The sequence below is a fragment of the Rousettus aegyptiacus genome, unplaced genomic scaffold, assembly GCF_014176215.1.
Source record: "Rousettus aegyptiacus isolate mRouAeg1 unplaced genomic scaffold, mRouAeg1.p scaffold_m13_p_3, whole genome shotgun sequence".
NCBI classification, from domain to species: domain Eukaryota; kingdom Metazoa; phylum Chordata; class Mammalia; order Chiroptera; family Pteropodidae; genus Rousettus; species Rousettus aegyptiacus.
Genome location: NW_023416306.1, coordinates 41,752,936 through 41,760,542, shown reverse-complemented (window position 1 = coordinate 41,760,542; position 7,607 = coordinate 41,752,936). Strand labels below are relative to the sequence as shown.

Genomic DNA, 7,607 nt, shown 5'->3' with positions numbered 1-7,607 from the left:
CATCTGGCCAAGGCTGAGAGACAAAACAAATATTGCTGACAAATAGAAATGAACATAGAGAGGTGAATAAAATGAGAAAATGAAGAAATGTGCCACAAATGAAACAATGGGAGAAAACTCCAGAAAATAAGCTAAATGAAATGGAGGCAAGCAACCTACCGGAGAAGGAGTTCAAAATAATTGTTATAAGAATGCTCAATGAACTTAGGGGGAGAATGGATGAACACAATGACAACCTCAACAGAGAGACAGTAAACATAAAAAAGAGCATAGAAACCATAAAAAAAAAACAGACAGAAATGAAGAATACACTAACTGACATAAAGAATACACTAGAAGGATTCAACAATAGATGGGAAAAGCAGAAAATCGAATCAGCTAATTGGAAGACAAGGCAGCAGAATACACCCAAATGGAATAACAACAACAAAAATAAAATTTTAAAAAATGAGGATAGTTTAAGAGACCTCTGGCAAAACATTAAAAGTAAAAATATCCTGATCACAGGAGTAACTGAAGAGGAAGAGAGAGAAAAGAGATTGAGAAATTATTTGAAGAAATAATGACAGAAAACTTCCCTAACCTGGCAAAGGAATTAAACATATAAGTTCAGGATGCACAAAGAGTCCCAAACAAGAAGAATTTAAACAGACCTACACCAAGGCACATCATAATTAAAATGCCAAAGGTCAAAGACAAAGAGAGAATATTAAAAACAGCAAGAGAAAGGCAGCTAGTTACTTAAAGGGTACCCCCATAAAAATGTCTGCTGATTTTCCAATGGAAACTTTGCATGCCAAAAGGAACTGGAAAGAAATATTCAGAGCTATGAAAAACAAGAATTTACAACCATGAATATGCTACCCAGCAAGGCTTTCAATTAAAATGGAAGGCGAGATAAAGAGCTTCCCAGACAGGAAAAAGCTTAAGGAATTCATCACCAACAACTCAGCATTACAAGAAATGTTAAAGGGACTTCTGTAAAAAGAGAAGGGGTAAAAAAAGAAAATAAAAGTAATGAATACAAATAATAAAATAGCAGTAACTATGAATCTATCAATCTATAATCACTGTAAATGTAAACAGATTAAATGCTCCAAACGAAAGACACCGGGTAACCGAATGGATAAGAAAACAAGACCCGTGTATATGCTGTCTACAAGAGACCCACTTCAGATCAAATCACACTCACAGACTGAAAGTAAAGGGATGGAAAAAGATATTTCACACAAATGGGCATAAAAAAAAAAAAAAAGCCCGGGTAGTAATACTTATATCAGATAGATAGACTTTAAAACAAAGGCTCTAATAAGAGACAAAAGGGGACATTACATAACGATAAAGGGATCAAAAAATCAAGAAGACATAAACCTAGTGAAAATATATGCACCAAACATAGGAGCACCCACATACATAAAGCAATTATTGACAGATATAAAAGAAAAGAACAGTAATACACTCACAGTAGGAGACTTTAACATCCCCACTGAAACCAATGGACACATCATCCAGGCAAAGAATTAACAAGGAAACAATGTTTCTAAAAGATACACTAGATTAAAACAGAAATAAATTAAATAGAGTCTAGAAAAACAGTACAAAAGATTAATGAAACCAAAAGCTGGTTCTTTGAAAGGATAAACAAAATTGACAGACTCTTAGCCAGAATCATCAAGAAAAAAAGAGAGAGGACTCAAATAAATAAAACTAGAAATGAAAGAAGAGAAATAACCACAAAAATGAAAGAAGAGAAATAAACATATGTTTAATTCCTTTGCTGGGTTAGGGAAGTTTTCTGTCAATATTTCTTCAAATAATTTCTATACTACAGGGCTACAGTAATCAAAACAGCAAGTACTGGCATAAAACTCCATAGAAATACAATGGATCATAAGAATATACTATGAGCAATTATATGCCAACAAATTGGGCAATCTGGAAGAAATGGGTACATTCCTCAAAACATACAACTTCTCAAGACTGAGTCAAGAAGAAACAGAAAATCTGAACCAACCAACTACCGCCAATGAAATAGAATCAGTAATCAAAACCTCCCAAATAACAAAAGCCCTGGACCAGATGGCTTCATAAGCAAATTTTAACAAACATTCAAAGAAGAATTAACACCTATTCTTCTCAAACTATTGCAAAAAATTTAAGAAGAGGGAAGGCTCCCTAACTCCTTTTATGAAGCCACTATTACTTTGATTCCAAAACCAGACGAAGACACTACAAAAAAAGAAAACTATAGGCCAATATCTCTTATGAACACTTAAGAAAAAATCTTCAACAAAATATTAGCAAACCAAATTCAGCAATACATTAAAAATATCATACACCATGACCAATTTGGATTTTTCCTGGGATGTAAGGTTGGTACAATATCCACAAATCAATTAATGTGATATACCATATTAACAAATCAAAAATAAAAACCATATGATCATATCAATAGATGCAAAAAAAATGATCAAAAAAATCCAGCATCCATGTATGATAAAAACTCTCAACAAAGTGGGATTAGAGGGAACATACCTCAATATTATAAATGTCATATATAAAAAAACCTACAGCTAACATCATACTCAATGGGAAAAGCTAAAAGCATTTTCCTTAAGATCAGGAACAAGATAAGGATGCCCACTTTGACCACTCCTGTTCAACATTGTATTGGAAGTATTAGCCACAGCAATAAGACAAGAAAGAGAAATAAAAGGTATCCAAATTGAAAACAAAGAAGCAAAACTCTCGTTATTTGCTAATGACATGATATTACATAGAGAGAACCCTAAAGATTCCACCAAAAAAATGTTAGAACTGATCAATGAATTCAGTAAAGTAGCAGATTACAAAATAAATGCTCAGAAGTCTGTGGCATTTTTATACACCAATGATGAACTTTCAGAAAGAAAAATTAAGAAAACAATTCTATTTACAATTGCATCAAAAACTATAAAATACCTAAGAATCAAATTAACCAAGGAGATAAAAGATCTGTAATCAGAAAATTATAAGTCATTGAAAAAAATAAATTGAAGAAGATACAAATAAATGGAAGCGTATACTGTATTCATGGGTAGGAAGAATTAACATCATTAAAATGGCTATACTACCCAAAGCAATCAAAAATTCAATGCAAACCCTATCAAAATACCAATGGAATTTTTCAGAGAGCTAGAACAAATATTCCTAAAATTATATGGAACCATAAAAGACCCCAAATAGCCACAGCAATCTTGAGAAAGAACAAAGTTGGAGCTATCACACTACGTGATATCGAACTATATCATAAGGCTACAGTAATCAAAACTACATGGTACTGACATAAAAACAGATACATTGCTCAATGGAACAGAACGGAGAGCCCAGAAATAAATCCATGCTTATACGCTCACTTAATATATGACAAAGAAGGTAAGAATATATGATGGGGTAAAGACTGTCTCTTCAATAAATGTGTTAGGAAAATTGGATAGCTACGTGCAAATAAAAAAAGAAAAGAGAAAAAATTGGACCACTTTCTTAAACCATATACAAGAATAGATTTAAATGGACTAAAGACTTAAATGTAAGACCCTGAAACCATAAAACTTCTAGAAGAAAATATAGGCAATAAACTCTCTGATATTACTAAGAGGAATTTCTTTTTAGATATATCTTCCCAGGCAAGGGAAACAAAAATAAAAATAAACAAATGGGACTACATCAAAATAAAAAGGCTCTGTACAGCAAAGGAAACCATCAACAACAGCAGCAATAACAAAAAAACCGACTGCTTAGAAGAAGATATTCGCTAATGGTACATCTGATAAGAGATTAATATCCAAAATTATAAAGAACTCATACAACTCAAACAAAAAACAAGCAATCCAATTAAAAAATGGACAGAAGACCTGAAGAGATACTTCTCCAAAGAGGAAACACAGATGGCTAATAGACATATGAAAAAATGCTCAAGGTCACTAATCATCAGAGAAATGCAAGTTAAAACCCCAATGAAGTCTATGGCCATGCCACCCTGAACAAGCCAGATCCCATCTGATCTCTAGAAGCTAAGCAGGGTCGGGCCTGGTTAGTACTTGGATGGGAGACCACCTAGGAAGACCAGGTGCTATAGCAATAAAAAATAAATAAATAAGGGATTGTAAACTGACAAGGTCCTTGCAATCTGTGAAGTCGACCAAGAGTTGCCTTGCCTAAAAATAAATAAATAAATAAATGGATTTTAAAAATTAAAAAAATAAAAAACACTGTGAGATATCACCTCAAACCTGTCAGAATGGTTATCATCAATTAATCAAAGAACAACAAATGTTGCGTAGGACGCTGAGAAAAGGGAACCCTTATACACTGTTGGTAAAATTGCAAATTGGTACAGCTGTTATGGAAAACAGTCTGGAAGTTTCTCGAAAAATTAAAAATGGATCTTCCTTTTGACTCAGCAATTGCACTTCTGGGTATTTATCCAAAGGAAATCAAAACAATAATTCATAAAGATTCATGCACCCCTGTGTTCATGGCAGCACAATTTACAACAACCAAGATATGGAATCAACCTAAATGCCCATCAACAGATGACTGGATAAAGAAGTTATGGTTCATATATACAATAGAATATTACTCATTGAAATTCTATCATTTACAACGACATGGATGGACCTAGAGGCTATTATGCTGAGTGAAATAAGCCAAGCAGAGAAAGACAAATACCATATGATTTCACTTACATGCTGAATCTCAGGGACAAAAAGAGCAAACTAATCAAAAACAGGCTCAAAAATATAGTGGACAATTTGGTGATAGACAGAGGAGAGGGAGGTCGTGGGGCTGAGAAAATGGGATGAAGGGTTAAATAAGTACAAATTAGTGGTTGATAGATGGTCATGGGGATGGGAAACACAGCACAGTGAATGTAGTTAGCATAAATATATTTACGAGGTGGAAATCGAGAGGATAGAAGGAGCAATTAGGGGGATAATTTATCAACTATATAAATGTCTAGCCAATGTACTGTATACTTGAAACTAATAATAAAATAAAATTAAAATTAAAAATTAAAAAAAGGGAGCTCTGAATCACTCCTCTCCAGCATGTTTTTCATTACAGAACTCAGAGAATGTTAACACCTTAAGTAATATCATGTAAATATTTTAATTTATTTTCCTGCCTTTCTAGCAGCCCTTCTGTATTTAGAATTAAGTGTTTCAAATATCCTGAAGAATTCAGAGTCCCCTAGGACAGGACCATCCTCAAGAAACAAATGCTTCATGAAAGTATTAATGGCCACATATTCCATGTTATTTTAATTAAAAATTTTATTGTAAAAATATGTATGATCTACAGTCAGTCTGGAATAGATGACCCCGGGAGGGTTCAGGAGGTCTCTCCCCAATCAAAAGTAAAACTACAACCTGTGGCTCTGAGATCCTTTTGACCTTGTGCATTTCTTCCTCTCCATAGATTTTCCTGACAACTGAGCCAGAAGCCCACCTTCCCATGGAATAAGGGAGGCCCTGAGGACTTGTTGACTTGATTGTATTATTGTTTCATGTATACCATTTTTATTTCTTGTTTGCTGAACAAGTAAGATAGAAATAAAAGTAACTTAACCATGGAGTCACCCTCATCACTTTTCAAAATTTAACCAGTCATGAAGGTCAGACCTAGCTCCTACATTTGTCTTTATTATTCTTAACATTTTAATAAAATAAATTAGCCTTTTCTCATAACAGGTACTGCAAATATATTTTCCCAGCTTATCTTTTGCCTTTTAAATATTGTATAATGCTTTTTAAACCTTTAATAAATAAAATTTCAATTTTTTTCTTTATGCCAGCTATTCGAATTATATGTTTTTCCTGCTCTAATACTCAAATATTTTCTTCTAAATATTTTGTTCGATTATATAATTTTTACACCTGTCATCTTAACTCCACTTTGGTAATTTCCAGAGTGAACCCCAATATTATTTCATTGAATTATTGAGTTTTTATTTTTCTGTAGTTGATGTTTAAGCAAACTTTGTTAACATAGGTTCCTTCTTATTTATTTTGACGGAATGATTCCTAAAACTACATAGTTAAAAGATGTTTCTGCCTCATTTTTTTTAATTGGTATAAATATCCATAATTTAAAATTGTTCAATCTCTTTCAAAAGTCTCTTTTTGTGCTAGCCCTTTTTACCTACTTCTACGTCCCTTCATCACTAACACCTGAAAACCAATCTTTTTTCCACCTCATAATTTTATTTCAAAATGTAATATAAATGAAATAATACAGTATGTAACTTTTAGGATTACATTTTTCACTCTACATAATTCCTTGCAGATTCACCTAAGTCATTGCTTGTATCAACAATCTATTCCTTTTTACTGCGGAGGAGTATTCCATAGTATACATGTACCACCTTTTCTTTAATCATTCATCTGGTAAAGGACATTTGGGTTTTCAATTTTTGACTATTCCAAATAAAGCTGTCATAAACATTTGTATACAGGTTTCCACGTGAATATAAATTTTCATTTCACCGTGATAAATTCCCAAAAGTACAATCGCTGGGTTGGATGGCAGTCAGATGTTTAGTTTTATAAACAAACTATTTTCCAATGTGGCTGTACTGTTTTACACTCTCACCCCGCAATGTACAAATGGTTTGGTTTGTTAGTAACCTCACCAGCACTTGATATTAGTATTTTAAAAAATATTTTAACCATTCCAATGACATTATCATTAGGTAGAATTATCACCACACCTAACTTCTCATTTTGGTTTTAATTTTAATTTCTCTAATGGCTAATTCTGTTGAGCATCTTTCTGTATGCTTATTTGTCATCTGTATATGTTCTTCAGCAAAATGTCTGTTCAAGTCTGTTACCTATTCTCCAATTGAAAAAAGGTTTTTTAATTGTTGAGTTTTGAGGTTTCATTATATTCTAGGAGCAAGTACTTCATCAGATATGTGGTTTAAAATATCGTTACTCAATTTCTAGCTTATCATTTTATTTTCTGAAAAAACAGTTTTAACTTTTTGTGAGGTTCCATTATTAAATTCACCCTTTTAGTATCATGCTTTTAGTGTCAACTCTAAGAACTATTTACCTAGTCCTAGGTTTTGAAAACTTTTTCCTATGTTTCCTTCTAAATGTTTTGTAGCTTTACATTTTATATTTAAGTCTGTGATCCATTTTGAATTAATTTTTGTATATGGAATGAGGTTTAGGTCAAGGTCTTTTTTTTCTTTCTGCCTATGAATGTCCAATTGCTCCTGTACCATTTGTTAAAAGGTTGTTCTTCCTCCATTGAATTGCTTTTGCGCTTTAGTTGAAAATCAGTGGATCTATTTATGGGTCCCCCTATTCTGTTCTACTGATCAATGGCTCTCCCCCTCTGCCAATATCACAGCCTTGAATACTTTATGTAGTAAGCCTTAATATCTAGCAAAGAGAATCTCTCCACATTCTTCGTTTAAAAAAATAATAATTTAAGCTGCCTTTGCTTCCATATTATTTTCTATAATAAGTTCGTCTATGTCTACAAAAATCTTTACAGAGATTTTGATAGAAAATGCATTAAAACTATAAATTAATTTAGGGAACATTGACATCTTT

General features: G+C 32.7%; 1 pseudogene; it reads left to right on the top strand.

Annotated features, from left to right (window-relative positions):
* Positions 1–4,000: 4,000 nt before the first annotated feature.
* On the top strand, positions 4,001–4,120 carry LOC118600782 (annotated as a pseudogene).
* The last annotated feature ends 3,487 nt before the right edge of the window (positions 4,121–7,607 follow it).